General features: G+C 41.8%; 1 protein-coding gene and 1 pseudogene across 1 annotated transcript in view; one reads left to right on the forward strand and one right to left on the reverse strand.

Annotated features, from left to right (window-relative positions):
• The window catches only part of LOC143766910 (uncharacterized), an 817,195-nt gene that overhangs the window by 109,753 nt on the left and 682,315 nt on the right, over nucleotides 1-25,127 (forward strand). The window lies entirely within an intron of this gene.
• On the reverse strand, nucleotides 2,985-24,432 carry LOC143767125 (uncharacterized; annotated as a pseudogene).

Consider the following 25,127-nt stretch of genomic DNA (forward strand, 5'->3'; position numbering starts at 1 on the left):
AAAATTTGTGTGTAAAAAATTTTTTGGGTGTGAAATTTTTTACCTTCTGTGAAAAAACTTGTGTATAAAATCTATTTGGTATATGAATTTTGTTAGATTCCTCAGAGTGCAAAATCCTGCATATCTGAGTATCTGGGTGTGTCTGACAAACAGATCTTACAGCCCCCACCCAAATTGACATGCAGGGATATCTGCTATAAAATGTGTTCAGATAGATCTGTTTATATGCATGACAATATACCAGAGGAAGACTCCAAGAAGTCCAAACCGGTTGTATTTTAGTTTGAAATAAAAATCATCCTTGAATCAGAATATCGAGTTCCATCATCATCCTTCAGGAGTGCATATTGCTGGGAAAAACATTCACAAAGTATTTTCAAGGACTGTTTGCACACTTTTTTCTCTAAGGCAGGATGCATAATCATCTTGAAAAATGATTTCATCATCCCCAAACATCCTTTCAATTGATGGGATAAGAAAAGTGTCCAAAATATCAACATAAACTTTTGCATTTACTGTAGATGTAATGACCGCCATCTCCCCAGTGCCTTTACCTGACATGCAGCCCCACATCATCAATGACTGTGGAAATTTGCATGTTCTCTTCAGGCAGTCATCTTTATAAATCTCATTAGAACAGAACCAAACAAAGGTTCCAGCATCATCACCTTGCCCAATGCAGATTTGTGATTCATCACTGAATATGACTTTCATCCAGTCATTCACAATTTGTTGCTTGTATTTGGTCCAGATTTTAGACACAGCTGACTGTTAAAAACCAATAAGGATTGAACTATGGACTTAAAGTCTTCCTTCAATAATAACTATGTACTATGTATGTAACATCTTTTGCAACATTGCATGATGATTTACCTTCTTTTAAGAGTTTGATAATCCTTTCCTTTGTTTCAATCAACATCTCTCGTGTTGAAGCCATAATTCATGTCAGTCCACTTGGTGCAACAGCTCTCCAAGGTGTGATCTCTCCTTTTTAGATGCAGACTAATGAGCAGATCTAATTTGATGCAGGTGTTAGTTTTGGGAATGAAAATTTAGAGAGTGATTCAATATTTTTCCCCACATAATTGAGCGATTCTATAATTTTTTCCCTCTGCTTGTTCTAAAAAAGTAACAATTACTGACTACAACATTTTTTGTTCTTGATTTCTTTTAGTGCCTATTAAAGCCAGAACGTTGTCATTTGAAATGACTGTAGTTTTGTGCCTTGTCTGTGATCTGCTTTTTTTCTACAAAAATTAAACAACTGAATGAACATCCTCCAAGGACGGTGAGTCCATAATTTTTGCCAGGGGTTGTATAACCCTAATATCCTATTTTTGACAAGTTCTGCGGAAGCCAATATGGGAATGTCCAACCAGCCCCCCCCCCCCCCCAGATATTCTCGTAGCGGTTCATCTTGCCTCTTTCTATGTATACACTTCGCTCCATAAGGATTAAAAAGTTAACTCTATTTACAAATTCTTTCCTAGTAGGAGGATTTTCATTTAACCAGTGCAATGTGATAGTCATCCTTGCAACATAAAGCAGTCTGGCTATTGCTAGCCTACCCCATTCATCCAACGCCACCTCCTCTACATATCCTAAAATACATGTCAATGGGTCTCACTCGAGTAATAGTCGTTTCTGTCACTCTTTCCACTAAGTTTCGGACCACTATCCAAAATGCCTGTAATCTTGGACAAGACCATAGCATATGAAGAATGTCAGCTTCATCCATAGTACACCTCGGGCATCGAGAGTCTGCCCTTAGTCCAGCCTTTTTATCCACACAGGTGTCCTGTATACCCTATGTATAGTGATTAACTGCGCACCCTCCCAGATTCACTTATAGATATTCTAGGGACATATAGTAAAATCGACTCCCAAATCCCTTGTCCATTTAGATCTAGCCATCAATGGGTGTCTGTCCAAAAAAGTATCCAGCAGTCCCCTGTAAATTAGCAATATAAAACCCCTAATATCCCTCTGTGAACCAAGTATATTCAAAATACTGTCACTCTGTACCACTATCGGTGACCTTCTCCACTGTCTAGAGAATGCGTGTCACAGCTGCAGATCAGGAGACTATTTAATATTGAACTATATTCAAGCGGGACTAGATGCAGAAAACCCTGAAATCATGTATCATGTTATCCGAAACAGTCATAAAACCAGCCACATATTGGCAGACCCCAGACCTCAAACTATATACTTCATAAGTTTATACACCACTCCAGTGTCAGGAATAGATAGTATGTGACAATACAGTATATACCGCTTGGGGAACACTGAACTTTCAGAGATAATCTCCCTATTCATACTAAATAATGGCACCGATCTTCCAGACATTATGATTGCACACATCCCTAGTCTTCATAACGATATTGCACTCATTCCTTGACAGACCGCAGCATGGCCATTAGTTAGAAGCTGCTATTGATCTTTGGAGCAGGTAAGTTTTCCCTGATTGGTACATATTGGGCCATCTGAATACTGAGTTTAGTCTAGGACAATTTGTCTGCACTACTAATTAACAGCTGTTACAATACCAAACTAGGGCAGTACCTATAGGAGAAAAACACAAGAATTATACTGTATTTTCACATACTATCTATTCTTGACACTGTAGTGGCTTAAAAACTTACGAAGTATATGGTTTGAGGTCTGGGATCTGCCAATATGTGGCTAGCTTTCTGACTATTTTGGATAACATGATACATGACTTTAGAGTTTTTTTTGTCTAGTCTCACTTGACTATAGGTCAATATTAAATAGTCTCCTGATGAGTCGCCTTTGGTGAGGATGATGAATCCCGTAGAAATGAGAGGCTTGGAGACTGAGTGTGTATACATCAACTCACCCTATATACTGAACTGTGGGGTACATGTTTTTTCTATTAGTCACCTACTGACTAACCTTCAGGGGAGTAAATTATGGGTATAGTTTTACTATTGGAATTAATAAAGTTTAGTTTTATCCTTTTGTCAGCAAACATGAGGATTGACAAGAGACAACCCATTTAAGAAGATTCAATTTTGGGTAAAACTATTCCAACATTATGAACATAAAAAAGGATTCTCCCCTATGTGACGTCTCTGATGTTTATTAACAGTTGATTTCCAAGTAAAATATTTCCCACATTAAGAAAATGAAAAAGGCTTCTCCCCTGTGTGACTGCTCTGATGTCTAACAAGAAGTGCTTTCCATTTAAAACATTTCCCACATTCTGAACAGGAAAAAGGCTTCTTCCCTGTGTGAGTTCTCTGGTGACTAACAAGATTCCCTTTCCGGTTAAAACATTTCCCACATTCTGAACATGAAAAAGGCTTCTCTCCTGTGTGGGTTCTTTGGTGTGTAACAAGACTCTCTATCTGGTTAAAACATTTCCCACATTCTGAACAGGAAAAAGGCTTCTCCCCTGTGTGAGTTCTATGGTGTCTAACAAGATGCCCTTTCTGGATAAAACATTTCCCACATTCTGAACAGGAAAAAGGTTTTTCCCCTGTGTGGGTTATTTGGTATTTAACAAGACTCCCTTTGTGGGTAAAACATTTCCCACATTCTGGACATGAAAGAGGGTTCTCCCCTGTGTGAGTTATTTGGTGTCTAACTAGATTCTCTTTGTGGGTAAAACATTTCCCACATTCTGGACAGGAAAAAGGCTTCTCCCCTGTGTGAGTTCTCTGGTGACTAACAAGTTGCCCTTTCTGGTTAAAACATTTCCCACATTCTGAACAGGAAAAAGGCTGCTCCCCTGTGTGGGTTCTTTGATGGATATCAAGATCTATTTTCCATTTAAAACATTTCTTACATTCTGAACATGAAAAAGGCTTTTCCCCCGTGTGAGTTCTACGGTGGCTAACCAATTCTGATTTCCAGCCAAAACATTTCCCACACTCTGAACAGGAAAAAGGCTTCTCCCCTGTGTGAGTTCTATGGTGACTAACAAGTTGCCCTTTCTGGTTAAAACATTTCCCACATTCTGAACAGGAAAAAGGCTTCTCCCCCGTGTGAGTTCTTTGGTGTCCAACAAGAGCCTTTTTGATGGTAAAACATTTCCCACATTCTGAACAGGTAAAAGGCTTCTCACCTATGTGAGTTCTTTGGTGTCCAACAAGAGCCTTTTTGATGGTAAAACATTTCCCACATTCTGAACAAGAAAAAGGCTTCTCACCTGTGTGAGTTCTCTGGTGCATAACACAATCTGATTTATGGCTAAAACATTTTCCACATTCTGAACATGAAAAAGGCTTCTCCCCTGTGTGAATTCTCTGGTGGCTATCAAAATGTGATTTCTGTTTAAAACATTTCCCACATTCTGAACATGAAAATGACTTCTTTGCTTTAGGAGCAGTTTGTTTTTTAATGCCTCTTTTGTGACTTTGATTTTCCTTAGTAGTCAGTAATGAATCAGAAGATGAGACCTGTTTCATAGGATCAGATGACAGATCTTTGCTGTGAATGGATGATGATATATCTGGAGTAACAGCAATCACTTCAGTTGTATCATGTAGGATCTCAAAATCATCAGATTTAAAAATTGAAGATGTCAGCTGTTCCTCTGATCTCCTGGTACAGTCATCTGCTAAGATAAAAACATTTTTTAATAAAATATCCTTGAGTTTTATATTATTGAACATTTCTACTTAGCTTCCCATTTTTATGGACAGTTTATGTAAAAAAAAATATTTATCAAGATAATGACAGTTCAGACTAATAGAAAACCTTGTTCGATGAACAAGTAGTGCATAGTGTTCAACTGTTCATTCTGCCTCCCAAATATCGAATAAAAAGAAACCAATCAATGTTATGAAGGCGAAAATAATACCAATTCTCATCTCACAAAAAACAAGTCCCCACTCAGGGCCATCATCTGTCAATGGAAAAACAGAGGTTCCCACACTACTAGTGGTTCAAAGGCTGTTGAAAAGCAACAGAGTTTCCATAAACCAATCCAGCAAAATCCACTCTCACTTGAGTCTTGCAGTGTGCTCAAACAACATTTAGGATCCCTGTATTTAGCAATATTATAGTGAGAAAAATCCACTTAATTTGCGGTGTCTCCTGAAGCACAATCTGGGCACTATGTGCTGGGTAATAAAATGGCAAATTGTAATTTTCACTCTCCAACATCCACTGCTCATCGGAACCCGATGTACCTTGCAATGAGGGGATTCCGGAGCACAATGCTTCCTGTGACCACCGACCTCATCGAGCCCTGATTGGTTAAGGTGCTGATGACGTCAGCATCACACTAGCCAATGAAACAAATCACTAGGAAAGTTTGTTATAGCAACAAATTTTTCTAGGTGATCTGCCTCATAAAAACGCTGTTTCTCCTCAGATCTCATGTCAGTGAGAGATTAGAGGACAAACAGTGTTACAAAGCTGCTGGCAACAGCTGTGAGTCAGCGATCTTGTTATAGTATAAAAAAAAAAAACAGACAAGGCAGGTTAGGCTTAGTGTTGGGGCTAAAGTTAGTGTTATTGTTAGGCTAAAGTTAGGGTTTATTCTAAAGTTAGGGTTAGGCTAAAGAATTAGGCTTTTCTCAATTGTCTTCCAATAATTTGGTCACGTCACATCAGAGTTTTCTATTCCCGGAAAAAGAAAAAAGAAAAACAAATAAAATGGCCCATCAGTATTATAGTGCAGAGGAGGCTTATGCACTTTTATGTTCTGACAGCGAACAAAGTGCAGTGCCAGATAGTGACGTGGATTTCGAGGGCTTTAGTAACAGCGACAGTGATAGCTCAGAAATGAGCAGTGATTCAGGTCCATCCTCGCACACAAGGACCAGTACAACAAGAAGGGCAAATAGCGCTTCTGGTGAAATGTCGCCAACTCAGGGAACAATGCCCAGTATTAGCGTTGTCCCTAGTGCTCATGAATTGGCGCACACCAATGTCCAAGGGGCTTTGCCTCTTGATGTAGCATTTCCCAGATGGGAGGCTTCGGCTTCGGCTACTCCATTCATCTCTAATTTTAATGCCATTCCTGGTATAAATGTGGAGGTGGAAAATTTGGGACCAGCTTATTTTTTTCATTTGTTTCTGACAGATAGCTTACTAGAGCATACTGTCCTACAAACAAATTTATATGTGTCCCAATTCATCAGGCAGAATCCATTATCCTATTATGCTAGGTCAAATTTATGGACACCAACTAATGTCCTAGAAATAAAAAAAAATTTAGGACTTACATTCGCTATGGGGCTTGTTAAAAAAAAACGGGCATTCGGTCCTATTGGTCCAGCTGCCCTGTTCAAGCCAGTGTTTTCTGCTGTTCTTCCTAGGACCAGTTATGAAATGCTCAAGAGATTTCGGCATTTTAATGACAATAGTCAATGCCTGCCATATGGTGGGTGTGGACCTTGTAGACCAGGTTCTACAGCCATACAAGGTATCAAGAAAATCATACACCTGGTATAGAAAGTTAATTATTTATTTGTTTCAGGTGGCCACAAATAATTATTTTGTGTCATACAAAAAAGTTGGAAATGCAGATACTTTCTTTGATTATCAGGAAAAGGTTATTGAAATTCTTGTTTTTGAAAATGTTGTCCCCGCCAATCCTTTAGAATCTGAAGATGTCAGAAGACTCACTGAGAGACATTTTATCGCACTCATTCCAGCAACTGAAACAAGAAAGAACCCCCAGAGAAGATGTCGTGTATGTTCCAAGAGAGGAATGAGGTATGATACCTGCTATTATTGCCCATAATGCCCATCATTGCCAGCCTTATGCCTCCATGACTGATTTAAAATCTTCCACACAGAACCACGTTTTTAGACTGTTTTGACATTCAAGCATTTGGTTTATTTAGTGACAGACACATCTGAGTAGAGCTCACTTACCAATTTCCGGGGTAGGTGGGGGGATGTCTCCAGAAACACAAGCTGGGCACAATATATTGGGCACTACAATGACATTTTTGCAATTTTTGCTCTAAAACTTCCACTACGTGTTTCTGGAAATCATCTATGTAGTAAACATGGTCACTATAGCCATAGAGGAATTCCCAGAGGGGTGTCATTTCCAAAACGGGGTTACTTCAGGAGGAATTCGGTTGTTCTGGCACTTTGCGGCTCTCCAAACATGTGAGGGCAGCCTGAGAAGCTGTTGTGATCCAATCTACATTCATCCTGGTCCACTCCCGTCTTACCCGCTATCTCTCAGATAACTCTTCTCGACCCTCTTCAATCTGGCTTCCGCTCTTTACACTCTACTGAAACTGCCCTCACTAAAGTCTCTAATGACCTACTAACAGCTAAATCTAATGGTCACTACTCCATGCTAATTCTCTTGGATCTCTCCGCAGCATTCGACACTGTGGATCATCAGCTCCTCCTCACTATGCTCCGCTCCATCGGCCTCAAGGACACCGTTCTCTCCTGGTTCTCCTCCTATCTCTCTAACCGATCCTTCACTGTATGTTTTGCTGGTTCCTCCTCCTCTCACCTTCCCCTTACTGTTGGGGTTCCTCAAGGATCAGTCCTAGGCCCCCTCCTCTTCTCTTTGTATACTGCCCCTATTGGACAAACAATCAGTAGATTTGGTTTCCAGTACCATCTCTATGCTGACGACACCCAATTATACACTTCTCCTGTTATCACGCCGACCTTTTTAGAAAGCACCAGTGATTGTCTTACCGCTGTCTAACATTATGTCCTCCCTCTATCTGAAACTGAACCTGTCAAAAACTGAACTCCTCGTGTTTCCTCCCTCTACCAACCTACCTTTGCCTGACATTGCCATCTCCGTGTGTGGTTCCAGCATTACTCCAAAGCAACATGCCCGCTGCCTTGGGGTCATCCTTGATTCCGAGCTTTCATTCACCCCCCACATCCGATCACTGGCTCGCTCTTCTAATCTGCATCTCAAAAACATTTCTAGAATTCGCCCTTTTCTTACTTTCGACTCTGCATAAACTCTTACTGTTTCACTTATTTATTCTCGTCTGGACAATTGTAACTCTCTACTAATCGGCCTCCCTCTTACCAAACTCTCTCCGCTCCAATCTGTCCTGAATGCTGCAGCCAGGATCATATTCCTCACCAACCATTACACCGATGCCTCTACCTTGTGCCAGTCATTACACTGGTTACCCATCCACTCCAGAATCCAGTACATAACTACTACCCTCACCCACAAAGCACTCCATGGCTCAGCACCACCCTACATCTCCTCTCTCGTCTCAGTCTACCACCCTACCCGTGCCCTCCTCTCCGCTAATGACCTCAGGTTAGCATCCTCAATAATCAGAACCTCCCACTCCCGTCTTCAAGACTTTACACGTGCTGCGCCGATTCTTTGGAATGCACTACCTAGGTTAATACGATTAATCCCCAATCCCCACAGTTTTAAGCGTGCCCTATAAACTCATTTGTTCAGATTGGCCTACCGCCTCAACGCATTAACCTAACTATCCCTGTGTGGCCTAATAAAAAAATAAAAATAAATTTAAAAAAAACCACAAACAATCAGGTTCCTCGCATCATGTTCTCATACACTTTATGCAGTTAATAGCTCTCTGTGTCTGTACTGCCACATACTTAGGCAGTTAATTGGTTCATGCAGCTTTACATGAACACTCGAGCCTTACACTATGGCTGGTCAAAATAACTAAAGCAATTGTTACCATCCACCATCCATCCTCTCGTGTCTCCCCTTTTCCTCATAGTTTGTAAGCTTGCGAGCAGCAGGGCCCTCATTCCTCCTGGTATCTATTTTGAACTGTGATTTCTGTTATGCTGTAATGCAGAGGTGTCAAACTGCATTCCTTGAGGGCCGCAAACCATGAGTGTTTTCAAGATATCCTTAGCATTCCACAAGGTGCTGGAATCATTCTGTGCAGGTGATTAAATTATCACCTGTGCAATACAAGGAAATCCTGAAAACATGACCTGTTTGCTGCCCTTGAGGAATGTAGTTTGCAAGTCCCCGCTATAATTTGTAAAGCGCTGCGCAATATGTTGGCGCTATATAAATATAATTATTATTATAACAGCAGAATCCCCCCTATACTGACCCCATTTTGGAAATGACACCCCTCTGCGAATTCATCTATGGGTGTAGTGACCATTTACCTATCTACCTATTTTCCAATGTAAGATCTGGAGTTAAAACAACATTTTAGTGGTTAAAATGTAATTATTTTTTCTTCACTGCCCAATGGTATAATTTTCTATGGAACAGCTGTGGTGTCAGTATGCTCACTGCACCACTAGAAGAATTCATTCAGGGAAGTATTTTGTAAAATGCAGTCACTTTTGGGGGTTTATGCTGTTCTGGCACCTCAGGGGCTCTGACAATGTGACATGTCACCCACAAACAATTCCAACAAAATCTGCTCTCCAGTATGGCGCTCCTTCCCTTCCAAGATCTGCCACGTGGGGTATCGGCGTGCTCAGGAGAAATTGCACAACAAATTGCATGGAGCAATTTCTCCTGTTACCCTTACGAAAATGCAAAATATGGAGCTAAAAAGATTGAGTTGTGATTTTTTTTTTTTTCCACGGCTCTACATTATAAGCTTCTGTGAAACACCTCTGGGTTCATGGTGCTCAATACAAATCCAGAGTTCCCGAAGGGGTCAAGTTTCCAAAATGGTGTCACTTGTGGGGTGTTTCCACTGTTTAGGCACATCAGGGGCTCTCCAAATGCGACATGGCAAACGCTAATTATTCCAACATATTTTACATTAAAAAAGTCAAATGGCACGCCTTCCCTTCAGAGCCCTGCCGTGCAACCAAACAGTAGATTTCCCCCACATATGCGGTATCCGCGTGCTCAAGAGAAATTGCAAAACAAAAGGTATAGTCTATTTTCTCCTGTTACCCTTATAAAAGTACAAAAAATTAGGTCTAAAGGAAAATTGTGAAAGAAAACTAAATGTTTATTTTTTCCTTCCACTTTCATTCCTGTGAAGCACCTGAAGGGTTAATAAACTTCTTGAATGTGGTGTTGAGCACCTTGAGGGGTGCAGTTTTTATAATGGTGTCACTTTTGAGTATTTTCTGTCATATTGACCCCCCAAACTCGCCTCAAATGTGATGTGGTCCCTAAAAAAAATGGTTTAGTAAATTATTTTGTAAAAATGAGAAATCGCTCGTCAACTTTTAACCCTTATAGCTTCCTAGCAAAAAAAAAAAATTGTTTCCAAAATTGTGCTGATGTAAAGTAGACATTTTGGAAATGTTATTTATTACCTATTTTGTGTGATATGACTCTCTGATTTAAGAGCATAAAATATTTAAATTTTGAAAATAGCAACATTTTCTAAATTTTCGCCAAATTTCCATTTTTTTTAACAAATAAACGCAAGTTATATCAAAGAAATTTTACCACTATCATAAAGTACAATATGTCACAAGAAAATAATCTCAGAATCACCAGGATTCATTGAAGCGTTTTAGAGTTATGACCTCATAAAGTGACACTGGTCAGAATTGAAAAATTGGCCCGGTCACGAAGGCAAAAACAGGCTCTGGCGCCAAAGGGTTAATATTTTGTTGCACAACCTTTTGAGGCAATCACTGCAATCAAACGATTCCTGAAACTTTCAATGAGACTTCTGCACCTCTCAACAGGTATTTTGGCAGACTCCTCAAGAGCAAACTGCTCCAGTTGTCTCGTGCCTGAAGGCTGCCTTTTCCAGATGGCATGTTTCAGCTCTTTCCAAAGATGTTCAATAGGATTTAGGTCATGACTCATAGAAGGCCACTAAAGAATAGTCCAATGTTTTCGTCTTAGCCATTCTTGGGTGCTTTTAGCTGTGCGTTTTGGGTCATTATCCTTTTGCAAGACCCATGACCTGCACCTGAGACCAAGCTTTCTGACACTGGGCAGCACATTTCTCTCTAGAATCCCTTAATCACCTTGAGATTTCACTGTACCCTGCACAGATTCTAGACACCCTGTGCCAGATGCAGCAAAGCAGCCCCAGAACATAACAGAGCCTCTGCCATGTTTCACAGTAGGGATAGTGTTCTTTTCTTAATATGCTTCATTTTTCTGTCTATGAACATAGAGCTGATGTGCCTTGCCAAAAAGTTCCATTTTTTGTCTCATCTGTCCATAGGACATTCTCCCAGAAGCTTTGTGGCTTTTCAAAATGTAGTTTGTTGTCCTCCTTGGTTGTCTCCCATGAAGTCCACTTTGGCTCATAAGACAGATGGTGCGATCTGACACTGATGTTCCTTGAGCTTGAAGTTCACCTTTAATCGGATTAGAAGTTTTTCTGGTCTCTTGTTACCATTCTTATTATCCATCTCTTTGATTTGTCATCAACTTTCCTCCTGCGGCCACGTCCAGGGAGGTTGGCTACAGACCCATGGATCTTACATTTCTGAATAACATGTGCAACTGTAGTCACAGGAACATCAAGCTGCTTGGAGATGGTATTATAACTTTTACCTTTAACAAGTTTGTCTATAATTTTTTTCTAATCTCCCGAGAAAACTCTTTCCTTTGCTTCCTCTGGTCCATGTTGAGTGTGATACACACCATGTCACCAAACAGCACAGTGAGTATCTGTAGCCCTATATACAGGCCACTCTTGTGAATTCTACTTTTGGGCTCCCTCCGGTGGTTGTAAGTGGTAATGCAGTTGTCCCTGAATCACAGCTCTGGTCAGCTGTATCCGCTGATTGCAATTCTGATTGGACTATTTAAGCTTGCTGGATCCATTTGCCTTTGCCAGTTGTCAATTGTTTCAGGAGGAGTTGGTCCTGGCTTGGCTTTCTTCTGCCTTGCTTTCAAGTCAGCAAAGATAAGTGTCTGGTTTCTGTTTTTGGCACACCTGCTGTGTGCTTATTATTTCAGTACTTTTCATGTTTTTGTCCAGCTGGATTGTGTCAGTATTTTCTCAGTCTGGTTGAATTCTCAGGAGTTGCAGATATACATTCTATGACTTTAGTTAGATTGTGGAACTTTTTGTATTTTCTGCTGTGGATATTTTTGAAAGGGTTTTCTACTGACCGCTTAGTATCCTGTCCTATCCGTTCCTATTTAGCTAGTGGGGCCTCTTTTGCGAAGACCTGTTTTCTGCCTGCGTCTGTCTTTTCCTCTCCATCTCAGTCAATATTTGTGGGGGGCTGCCTATACTTTGGGGCTCTACTCTGAGGCAAGGCAATATTCCTATTTCTATCTATAGGGGTATTTATTCCTCCGGCTGTGTCGAGGTGTCTTGGTTGGTCAGGTACACCCCACGGCTACTTCTAGTTGCGGTGCTAAGTTCAGGGTCTGCGGTCAGTATAGTCTCCACCTTACTCCTGAGAAGGATTCATGCGGCTCCATGGTCACCAGATCATAACAGTACAACTGGCCAACAATGAGTTAAATGCATCTCAAAGGAAGGAAAACCATCAAGAAAGAAATGATGCAACTGGTCGATTTATATAGAAAAAAACTCAATGTAACCTTTATTAATAACAATTAAAAACACAACATCAGACCAAATTGGGAAAAAGGGTGAAACTGGAGCACCTTATACACTCTGTGTGATACATGGGTGACTGACACCATCACCCGGCACATAAGCCAAACACCAGGTATCTATATATATATATATAGACGTGTGTGTAGTCCAACAATATGGACTAGTACCAGCTACTACTGCTATAATAATAATGATGGCATTAATACAATCTTCTACTACCCTTAGTACTGTCTGCTGGTATTAGCTATAACACACATCCCCACATGACATTACCACCAGTGGTGCAAATAGACACCGTAAAATCGGCAATAAATATTACCTCTATAGTGGGGGTACCAGGGTAAGGCGGAAGTCCGGGCGATAGCATCTGCCCCGACGCGTGTTTCGGACCAAATCCTTTTTCAAGGCCCCTTATAATCTCAAAAGGAGGGAAGAAAGCCATTTTTTTTTTTCTCTGCAGGTTGCTGTGCATTTTTTTTTTCTTTTCCCCTCTTTCTCTCTGGGTGGCTAAAGAGTCTTGTTTGAACATGAATGCTCAGGAATTAGCTTCTCGTGTAGACCAGCTTGCTGCTAGAGTACAGGGAATTTCTGATTATATTGTGCAGACTCCTGTTTTAGAGCCAAAAATTCCTACTCCAGATTTATTTTTTGGTGACAGGTCTAAGTTTTTGAGTTTTAAAAACAACTGTAAACTGTTTTTTGCTTTGAGACCACGATCCTTTGGTGATCCCATTCAGCAGGTTAAAATCGTTATTTCCCTGCTGCGTGGTGATCCACAGGATTGGGCATTTTCCCTGGAATCAGGGAATCCGGCTTTGCTTAATAGAGTCCTTTTTCCAGGCTTTGGGACTATTGTATGATGAACCTAATTCTGTGGATCAAGCGCAGAAGATCTTGTTGGCCTTGTCTCAGGGTCAAGAGGCGGCAGAATTATATTGTCAGAAATTCAGAAAATGGTCAGTGTTGACTAAATGGAATGATAATGCGTTGGCGGCTATTTTCAGAAAGGGTCTTTCTGAATCCGTTAAAGATGTTATGGTGGGGTTTCCCACGCCTGTTGGTCTGAGTGATTCTATGTCTCTGGCCATTCAGATTGATCGGCGTTTACGGGAGCGCAGATCTGTGCGCGCTTTGGCGTCGTCCTCAGAGCAGAGTTCTGAGCCTATGCAATGTGATGGGATTCTGTCTAGAACAGAATGACAGGAATTCAGACATCAAAATAGGTTGTGTTACTATTGTGGCGATGCCGCTCATGTCATTGCAGTCTGCCCTAAGCGGACAAAGAGGATCGCTAGTTCACTAACCATCAGTACTGTACAACCTAAATTTCTGTTATCTGTGTCCTTGATCTGATCATTGTCATCATTTTCTGTCATGGCGTTTGTGGATTCAGGCGCCGCTTTGAACTTAATGGACCTTGAGTTTGCCAGGCGTTGTGGTTTTCCCATGCAGCCTTTGCAGAATCTTATTCTTTAAGGGGGATTGATGCTACACCTTTGGCTAAAAATAAGCCCCAGTTTTGGACGCAGGTGACCATGCGCATGGCACCAGCTCATCAGGAAGATTGTCGATTTCTGGTGTTGCATAATTTGCATGATGCTATCGTGCTGGGTTTTCCGTGGTTACAGGTACATAATCCTGTGTTGGATTGGAAGTCTATGTCAGTGACTAGTTGGGGTTGTCAGGGGGTTCATAATGATGTTCCTGTAATGTGCATCTCCTTTCCATCCTCTTCCGAAATTCCAGAGTTTTTGTCTGATTTTCAGGATGTATTCGATGAGCCCAAGTCCAGTTTTCTTCCACCGCATAGGGATTGTGATTGTGCTATTGATTTGATTCCAGGCTGTAAGTTTCCTAAGGGTCGACTTTTCAACCTGTCTGTACCTGAACATACCGCCATGCGGAGTTATATTAAGGAGTCCTTGGAGAAAGGGCATATTCGGCCATCTTCTATGCTGATGGGAGCGGGATTTTTCTTTGTTACTAAGAAGGATGGCTCCTTGCGACCTTGTATTGATTATCGCCTCTTGAATAAGATCACGGTCAAGTTTCAGTACCCTTTACCTTTGCTTACCGATTTGTTTGCTAGGATTAATGGGGCTAGTTGATTTACTAAGATTGACCTTCGGGGGGCGTATAATCTTGTTCGTATTAAGCAGGGTGATGAATGGAAAACTGCGTTCAATACGCCCAAAGGCCATTTTGAATACCTTGTGATACCGTTCGGGCTCTCTAATGCTCCATCCGTTTTTCAATCTTTCATGCATGATATCTTCCGGTCTTATCTTGATAAATTCTTGATCATATATCTGGACGATATTTTGATTTTTTTCTGATGACTGGGAGTCTCACGTGGAACAGGTCAGGATGGTGTTTCGGATCCTTTGTGACAATGCTTTGTTTGTAAAGGGGTCTAAGTGTCTCTTTGGGGTTCAGAAGGTTTCTTTTCTGGGGTTCATTTTTTCCCCTTCATCTATTGAGATGGATCCGGTCAAGGTTCAGGCCATTCATGATTGGATTCAACCCACGTCCGTAAAGAGCCTTCAGAAATTTTTGGGTTTTGCTAATTTTTATCGCCGTTTTATTGCTAACTTTTCCAGTGTGGTTAAACCCTTGACCGATTTGACGAAGAAAGGCGCTGATGTGGCGAATTGGTCCTCTGCGGCTGTTTCTGCCTTCCAGGAGCTTAAACGTCGACTTACTTCTGCTCCGGTGTTGCGTCAACCGGATGTTTCTCTTCCGTTTCAGGTTGAGATTGACGCTTCTGAGATTGGGGCAGGGGCCGTTTTGTCTCAGAGGGATTCTGGCGGTTCCTTGATGAAACCGTGTGCCTTCTTTTCCCATAAATTTTCGCCTGCGGAACGCAATTATGATGTCGGCAATCGGGAGTTGTTGGCTATGAAGTGGGCGTTTAAAGAGTGGCGACATTGGCTTGAGGGAGCTAAGCACCGTATTGTGATCTTGACCGATCATAAGAATCTGATTTACCTCGAGTCTGCCAAGCGGCTGAATCCTAGGCAGGCTCGATGGTCCTTGTTTTTTTCTCGTTTTGATTTTGTGGTCTCGTATCTTCCGGGTTCTAAGAATATTAAGGCTGATGCCCTTTCTAGGAGTTTTTTGCCTGATTCTCCTGAGGTCCTTGAACCGGTCGGCATTCTGAAGGAGGGGGTGGTCCTTTCTGCCATTTCTCCTGATTTACGACGGGTTCTTCAGGAATTTCAGGCTGACAAACCTGACCGCTGTCCAGTGGGGAAACTGTTTGCTCCTGATAGATGGACTAGTAGAGTGATTTCTGAGGTTCATTGTTCTGTGTTGGCTGGCCATCCTGGTATTTTTGGTACCAGAAATTTGGTTGGTAGGTCCTTTTGGTGGCCTTCCTTGTCACGTGATGTGCGTTCTTTTGTGCAGTCCTGTGGGACTTGTGCGCGGGCCAAGCCTTGTTGTTCCCGTGCTAGTGGGTTGCTTTTGCCTTTGCCGGTCCCTGAGAGGCCCTGGACGCATATTTCTATGGATTTTATTTCTGATCTTCCAGTTTCCCAGAGGATGTCGGTTATCTGGGTTGTTTGTGACCGCTTCTCTAAGATGGTTCATTTGGTGCCTTTGCCTAAATTGCCTTCCTCTTCAGATTTGGTTCCGTTGTTTTATCGGCATGTGGTTCGTTTGCATGGTATTCCGGAGAATATTGTGTCTGACAGATGTTCTTAGTTTGTTTCTAGGTTTTGGCGGGCCTTTTGTGCCAAGCTGGGCATTGACTTGTCTTTTTCCTCTGCATTTCATCCTCAGTCAAATGGCCAAACCGAGCGAACTAATCAGACTTTGGAGACTTATTTGAGATGCTTTGTGTCTGCTGACCAGGATGATTGGGTGGCCTTTTTGCCATTGGCCGAGTTTGCACTTAATAATCGGGCTAGTTCTGCTACTTTGGTCTCGCCTTTCTTTCTGTAATTTTGGTTTTCATCCTCGTTTTTCTTCTGGGCAGGTTGAACCTTCTGACTGTCCTGGTGTGGATTCTGTGGTTGACAGGTTGCAGCGGATTTGGGCTTATGTGGTAGACAATTTGTTGTTGGCTCAGGAGGAGGCTCAACGTTTTGCTAACCATTGTCGGTGTGTTGGTTCCCGGCTTCGGGTTGGGGATCTGGTCTGGTTGTCTTCCCGTCATGTTCCTATGAAGGTTTCTTCCCCTAAGTTTAAGCCTCGGTTTATTGGTCCTTATAGGATTTCTGAGATTATTAATCCGGTGTCTTTTCGATTGGCCCTTCCAGCCTCTTTTGCTATCCATAATGTCTTCCATAGATCTTTATTGTGGAAATATGTGGTGCTCGTTGTTCCCTCCATTGATCCTCTGGCCCCTGTGTTGATTGATGGGGAGTTGGAGTATGTGGTTGAGAAGATTTTGGATTCTCGCTTTTCGAGGCGGAGGCTTCAGTACCTTGTCAAATGGAAGGGTTATGGCCAGGAGGATAATTCTTGGGTTTTTGCCTCTGATGTCCATGCTGCTGATTTGGTCCGTGCCTTTCATCTGGCTCATCCTGATCGGCCTGGGGGATCTGGTGAGGGTTCGGTGACCCCTCCTCAAGGGGGGTACTGTTGTGAGTTCTGCTCTTGGGTTCCCTCCGGTGGTTGTTGGTGGTAATCCAGTTGACCCTGGGTTGCAATCTTGGGTGTCTCTGCTGATTGCAGCTCTGACTGGGATATTTAAGGGTGCAGGATTCATTAGTCCTTGCCAGTTGTCCATTGTTCTTGGAGGTTTTGCATCTCTGTCTCGTTCCTCCTGCCCTGCTGCCAATTCAGCCAAGATAAGTGTCTGGTTTATTTTTCTTAAGCACATATGCTGTGTGCTTTACAATTCAGAGCTATTCATTGTTTTTTCTTGTCCAGCTTAGACTGTGTTTGGATTTCTTCAGTCATGTTGGATTCTCAGGAGATGCAGATATACATTCCATGTCTTTAGTTAGATGTGGAATTTTTGTATTATCTGCTGTGGTATTTTTAGGGTTTTAATACTGACCGCTTAGTACTCTGTCCTATCCTTACTATTTAGCTAGAGGTGCCTCTTTTGCTAAATCCTGTTTTTCTGCCTGCGTGTGTTTTTACTCTTATACTCACAGTCAATATTTGTTGGGGGCTGCCTATCCTTTGGGGCTCTGATCTGAGGCAAGATAGAATTCCCATTTCCATCTATAGGGGTATTTAGTCCTCCGGCTGTGTCGAGGTGTCAAGGATGTGTTAGGTACACCCCACGGCTACTTCTAGTTGCGGTGTTAAGTTCAGGGTTTGCAGTCAGTACAGATTCCACTTCTCCAGAGAAAGTCTCATGCTGCTCCAAGGTCACCGGATCATAACATAGGAGACCACTGCTAAGGACAGGCAACAAGCAGAAAAGACTTGTTTGGGCTAAAGAACACAAGGAATGGACATTAGACCAGTGGAAATCTGTGCTTTGGTCTGATGAGTCCAAATTTGAGATCTTTGGTTCCAACCACCCTGTCTTTGTGCGACGCAGAAAAGGTGAACGGATGGACTCTACATGTATGGTTCCCACCGTGAAGCATGGAGGAGTAGGTGTAATGATGTGGAAGTGCTTTGCTGGTGACACTGTTGGAGATTTATTCAAAACTGAAGGCATACTGAACCAGCATGGCTACCACAGCATCTTGCAGCAGCATGCTATTCCATCCGGTTTGCGCTTAGTTGGACCATCATTTATTTTTCAACATTACAATGACCCCAAACACACCTCCAGGCTGTGTAAGGGCTATTTGACCAAGAAGGAGAGTGATGGGGTGCTACGCCAGATGACCTGGCCTCCACAGTCACCAGACCTGAACCCAATCGAGATGTTTGGGGTGAGCTGGACCGCAGAGTGAAGGCAAAAGGGCCAACAAGTGCTAAGCATCTCTGGGAACTCCTTCAAGATTGTTGGAAGACCATTCCCGGTGACTACCTCTTGAAGCTCATCAAGAGAATGCCAAGAGTGTGCAAAGCATTCATCAAAGCAAAAGGTGGCTACTTTGAAGAACCTAGAATATAAGACATATTTTCAGTTGTTTCACACTTTATTGTTAAGTATATAATTCCACATGTGTTAATTCATAGTTTTGATGCCTTCAGTGTGAATTTACAATTTTCATAGTCATGAAAATACAGAAAAATCTTTAAATGAGAAGCTGTGTCCAAACTTTTGGTCTATACTGTACTGTATATCTATCCATATATCTATATTTATCTATACATATATATTTATCCATAGAGATATCTATAGATAGATAGATATATGAATAGATAGATCTATGTATCTATAGATCTATCTATATGTAGATCTATCTATATATCTATCTCATTGCTTCTATCTATGTATACATAGATAGATATGGGATAGATAGAAGGAATGAGATAGATATATCAATTCATATATCTATCTATAGATCTATCTATGGATAGATGTAGATAGATATATGGATAGATCTATAGATAGATATATGAATAGATATATCTATTTATCTCATTCCTTCTATCTATCCCATATCTATCCCATTCGTTCTATCTATCTATAGATAGAAGGAATGATATATATATATATATATATATATATATATATATATATATATCTATATATATATATATATATATATATCTTGAGATAGATAGATGATAGATTTATAGATAGATAATATCTATTGATCTATTATTATTATTTATTATTATAGCGCCATTTATTCCATGGCGCTTTACATTTAAGGAGGGGTATACATAATAAAAACAACCCCGGAAGAAGCTTATTGTGAAACGCGCTTTGGGGTGAGGTGGAACGCTGTGCTGACTGCAGGTAGATATCATTACAATGTCTGGATGTACACTCACCGGCCACTTTATTAGGTACACCATGCTAGTAACGGGTTGGACCCCCTTTTGCCTTCAGAACTGCCTCAATTCTTCGTGGCATAGATTCAACAAGGTGCTGGAAGCATTCCTCAGAGATTTTGGTCCATATTGACATGATGGCATCACACAGTTGCCGCAGATTTGTCGGCTGCACATCCCTGATGCGAATCTCCCGTTCCACCACATCCCAAAGATTTCATGTTGTTTACGCCAAATTCTGACCCTATCATCCGAATGTCGCAGCAGAAATCGAGACTCATCAGACCAAGCAACGTTTTTCCAATCTTCTACTGTCCAATTTCGATGAGCTTGTGCAAATTGTTGCCTCAGTTTCCTGTTCTTAGCTGAAAGGAGTGGTACCCGGTGTGGTCTTCTGCTGCTGTAGCCCATCTGCCTCAAAGTTCGACGCACTGTGCGTTCAGAGATGCTCTTAGGCCTACCTTGGTTGTAACGGGTGGCGATTTGAGTCACTGTTGCCTTTCTATCAGCTCGAACCAGTCTGCCCATTCTCCTCTGACCTCTGGCATCAACAAGGCATTTCCGCCCACAGAACTGCCGCTCACTGGATTTTTTTTCTTTTTCGGACCATTCTCTGTAAACCCTAGAGATGGTTGTGCGTGAAAATCCCAGTAGATCAGCAGTTTCTGAAATACTCAGACCAGCCCTTCTGGCACCAACAACCATGCCACGTTCAAAGGCACTCAAATCACCTTTCTTCCCCATACTGATGCTCGGTTTGAACTGCAGGAGATTGTCTTGACCATGTCTACATGCCTAAATGCACTGAGTTGCCGCCATGTGATTGGCTGATTAGAAATTAAGTGTTAACAAGAAGTTGGACAGGTGTACCTAATAAAGTGGCCGGTGAGTGTATATTATGACGGAAAAGCCAGGAGTAGTTACCAAGAGGGCTCGTAATAAACATCCTTTATTTTCTACAACTGTAAAGATCGATGTTCACAATATATTCCTATGTAACAGTGTATGTACTTTACATGTGCGTCAGGATAGGCTGGTGAATAGTAAGCCAGATTTATTGGTACTGATTTTACTACGGGGGGGGGCGCAGTTCATCTCCGGCAGCAGAGGCTAGGTTCACCCCTGTATGTAGTTATCTTACACGGTGCACTTAATCTCATCTCTTAGGATACATTCTACTCTATGATGGCATTTTTGCACATAGCCATTAGATGGAGCTATAACATTTGACATTTACACTTTACAAAAACCGAATCTGTGGACGTGACATGTACTCAAACAAACCCTGTGACCGGGAGTGCCCATAGCACTCCTACACGGGAAACGGGGGGGCAAACTCCCCAAATACAATGATCCAATCAACTACAAAGAGCCTACAGCCCCATATAAAATCATGACACTTATTGCTGAACAAGTGTAAATTTATTAATGAATAACATGCATAGATAATAAATAGTGTTAACAAGAAGTTGGACAGGTGTACCTAATAAAGTGGCCAGTGAGTGTATATGCACTAGGATTTTTTCTGTATTATGAGCATGCTTAGGCAGCTAGAGGGCAGTAGGGAGTTATATAGTTACTACTTTGCATTTAAATATGCAAATTGCCTCTTCTGAGAAAAAGAGGACTATTTATCATTATTTAATGGTGTACAATATCCAGCTTTCCACCTTATGTTATGGTGCTAGAGCATTTATGCATTTCTTATAATTTTTTTCAATAAAAGCCTTAAATTCCCTTTAATCTGGATCTCTTCGTTGTGGCTACCTTTAAGGAGTGACCGCTTTTTTTGCTTGGTATAATAAAAACAAGTACAATAATGTTAAACAATACAAGTCATAACTGGTACAGGAGGAGAAAAGACCCTGCCCGTGAAGGCTCACAATCTACAAGGGATGGGTGAGAATACAGTAGGCGAGGGTAGAGCTGGTCATGCAGCGGTTGGTTGATCGGTGGTTACTGCAGGTTGTAGGCTTGTCGGAAGAGGTGGGTCTTCAGGCTCTTTTTGAAGGTTTCGATGGTACGCGAGAGTCTGATGTGTTGTGGTAGAGGGTTCCAGACTAGGGGTGATACGCGAGAGAAATCTTGTATACGATTGTGGGAAGAGGAGATAAGAGGGGAGTAGAGAAGGAGATCTTGTGAGGATCGGAGGTTGCGTGTAGGTAAGTACCGGGAGACGAGGTCACAGATGTATGGAGGCGACAGGTTGTGGATGGCTTTGTATGTCATGGTTAGGGTTTTGTACTGGAGTCTCTGGGCAATGGGTGGATTAGTCGGGCAGCGGAGTTTAGAATAGATTGGAGGGGTGCGAGAGTGTTCGAGGGGAGGCCACAGAGCAGGAGGTTGCAGTAGTCAAAGCGAGAGATAATGAGGGGCAGTAGTCAAAGCGAGAGATAATGAGGGCATGGACTAGGGTTTTTGCAGATTCTTGGTTGAGTAATGTACGGATCCGTGAAACATTTTTTTTTTTAATTCGTTTATTAACCATAAAGTAAAACAATACAATATACATATTTATGCTCGTTAGTATTACATTCAATATGGAACATGTACATTGTATGCATGTCTGAATATCACAATGTGCGTTTAACATATCCTTTACTCCATTCGAACCATACAAATCTAACGTGGAGTCATGAAAATTTACAGTCATTAAACCATAACTACAACTATATCCTACTAACTACTTTTCTGCCGCCTAACAATAAACCCGCACCCTCCTCTGCATAACATCTAGAGAGATTTGACACTTTGCACTAACGTAATCAACTACAAGTTTATAAAGTGAGGTGAGAGGAGTTCCAGCCGCCCCAAATTTTCTCAAATTTACCTGGGCATCCTTTATTTTGATATAGTGTACGTTCGTACGGGATAACTGAATTTCCCAACTCAATCCAGGCTCTGAGGGAGGGGCACGAACCCCCCATCCACCGCATTGCCACCACCTTCCTTGCCATAAAAAGTGACTCCCGTAAGAAAATCGCAACGTGATGACCCCAAGTCTCCTCATCCCATACCCCAAATAAACAAATGAATGGCTCAAGAGGTACAGGAGCCAATATTATGGATGAAAGTAATGAGGTCACCTCTTTCCAATATTGAAGGATGATAGGACAGCTCCATATCATGTGAATAAAATCTGCATCTGGTGAATGACAGCGTAGACATTCTGCGGAGTGAAGTCGACCCATCTTAAAAAGTCGCACGGGAGTCAGATATGATTGGTATATTATATATAATTGTGTCATTCTGTTATTAACCGACGGGGATACCTTCAGCGGGGACTCTAAAATTTCCTCCCATTCTTCTTCCGGTGCATCAGAGATGAGTCTCTCCCATTTCCCCTTGATGAGTCTTATAGCCGATCCCGCACCCACTGATAGCATATAGGTATACAAAGAAGAAATGAGGCCCTGGGGTCCCTGGGATTTGAGGATTCCTATCAGAGGCAGAGACGAGATTGTGCGGCCTGTAGCCACTCCCCTCATATATGACTGGAAAGCTGATCTTAATTGTAAAAAACGAAAAAATTGGGACCTCGGAATATCATATCTAGACTGCAACTGTTCAAAGGACACAAAGGTCCCCTGGTCATGCAAATCCCCTACCGAGGTAACACCATGCATCACCCAAAAGTCAGTGGACGGGTGATTTAGCAGCATTGGAAAATAGTTATTTTTCCAAAGGGGCATTTCAGCTATAATATCTGTATATCCAACAACTTTTTTTATTTGTCTCCAAATTAATCTTGCCAGCCGGAGCATGGGCAGCGGATGAGGGGTGGTCATCCTTTCTGATTCTAGAAAACTCAATGGACATTCCACCCGAGCAGAATGAAGCAGATGATGTTCAGAGTTAGGAAGACAACCACTAGGCATCCACGTGTCCAATATCTTAGCCTGCCCGGCCAGGTAATATAGAAAAAAATCCGGCAATGCCGCTCCACCCCCCTGCTTAGGCCTCTGCAAAACAGAAAGTCTAAGTTTGGGCCTAGATTTCCCCCATATAAAAGAAGTAATTTGGGAGTTTAAATTGGTAAAGAGGGACTTAGGTACTGGTACTGCGCTATGTTGAAGACAATAACTAAGTTTGGGGAGCAGAATCATTTTAATTAGGTTGATACGGCCTGCAACAGATAGAGTTTGCTCCAAGATGCAAATTTGGATTTGACTAGTTCTAACAATGGATAGATATTAAGTTGTAGATCAGAATTGCTACTTTGGGACATATAAATGCCTAAGTACTTGAAATTGGATACGACAGGTAGTAGGGGCAAAGTTTCAAGATTTAGCATTGGGGCACAAGAGAGAGGCAATAGAGCAGATTTGTCCCAGTCTATGTACAGGCCAGAGTATTTACTAAAGACATCTATAATAGGAATCACTTTGGGCAGTGTTTGCTCTGCCTTGTCCATAAATATCACCATATCGTCGGCATATAAGCCGATGGTATCTATGCCCTTAATATCAGGGGAGGATCTCATACGTATTGCCAGTGCCTCTATTGCAAGAGCAAAGAGAGCCAGCGAGAGGGGGCACCCCTGACGAGTTCCCCTAGATAATGAGAGGGACTTAGAGATGGAATTATTTATAATTATGTGCGCCTTAGGTTTCATATATGATACATTGATCCACCTTAGAAATTTATCTCCAAAGCCGTATCTCTGCAAAGATGCTAATAGAAAGGGCCATTCCAGGGAGTCAAAGGCCTTGGCCGCATCCAGGGATGCTAATGCCCAGCTGTTATCTGGCACCAGAGAGCTATATTGAATTACTGATTGAACTCGCCTAATGTTAATAGAGGTATTTTTACCAGGTATAAAGCCAGTCTGATCTGGGTGAATAAGGTCCAGTATGATGGAATTCAGTCTAATGGCCAGGATTTTAGTGAAGATTTTATAATCTACATTGACTAACGATATGGGCCGATAGGAGCCACATTCCAGAAGGTCCTTTCCCTCTTTTTTAAGTATAACAATATTTGCCTCATAGAAAGTTTCGGGCATACATCCTCCCTCCCATATGCCCTGGAACACTTTCAATAGGAGTGGCGCTAGTATACCCCGGTATCTCTTATATAACTCAACAGGAAATCCGTCCGGCCCAGGAGCTTTCCCAGAGGACATGTCCATTATTGCATATTCTACCTCCTCTAGTGTGAATTTAGCATCCATAAAATCTCGCTGAGTGGGATTCAATGTGGGGAATATTACATCTGATAAATAATCCAGACATTGCGAAACGTCGAGGCCACTTTTGGAACTATATAATGACTCATAGTAGTCATAAAAACAGTGAAGTATTTCTTCTGTCGTGGACATTAATGAGCCGTCTGGCGCGCGAATCTGCAATACTGTATTAGATGTATTATGCTGACGTACCAGATAGGCCAGAAATTTACCGGTTTGATTTCCCAATTCAAAGTATGACTGATGTGCGAAGAACAGCTTACGCTTAGATTTGGTGTCCACATGCTGAATATACAATCTCTGTGAGGTCAACCATTCAATTCTTTTGCCACTAGTTTGGCTAGATATGTATGCGGCCTCCGCATCTTTCAGTTTCACCTCATCGTCTTCTCTCAAGGTCACCCTTTTTATATATGTAATTGTGGAAGACAAGCATCCCCTCAAGTATGCTTTGAGGGTATCCCAGAATAAATTAGTGTTCTGGGGCTCTGGGTGAGACGAAATGAAACAATTCAACTGATCCTCTGTTCTGTCATTATTATTCATTAGTTTCAGCCAAAAGGGGTTCAACTTCCAGACCATACCACTCCTTGGTTGCCCAAATTTGAGTTTAAGTATAATCGGGCTATGGTCTGATA

Source organism: Ranitomeya variabilis, chromosome 4, assembly GCF_051348905.1.
Source record: "Ranitomeya variabilis isolate aRanVar5 chromosome 4, aRanVar5.hap1, whole genome shotgun sequence".
Lineage (NCBI taxonomy): Eukaryota > Metazoa > Chordata > Amphibia > Anura > Dendrobatidae > Ranitomeya > Ranitomeya variabilis.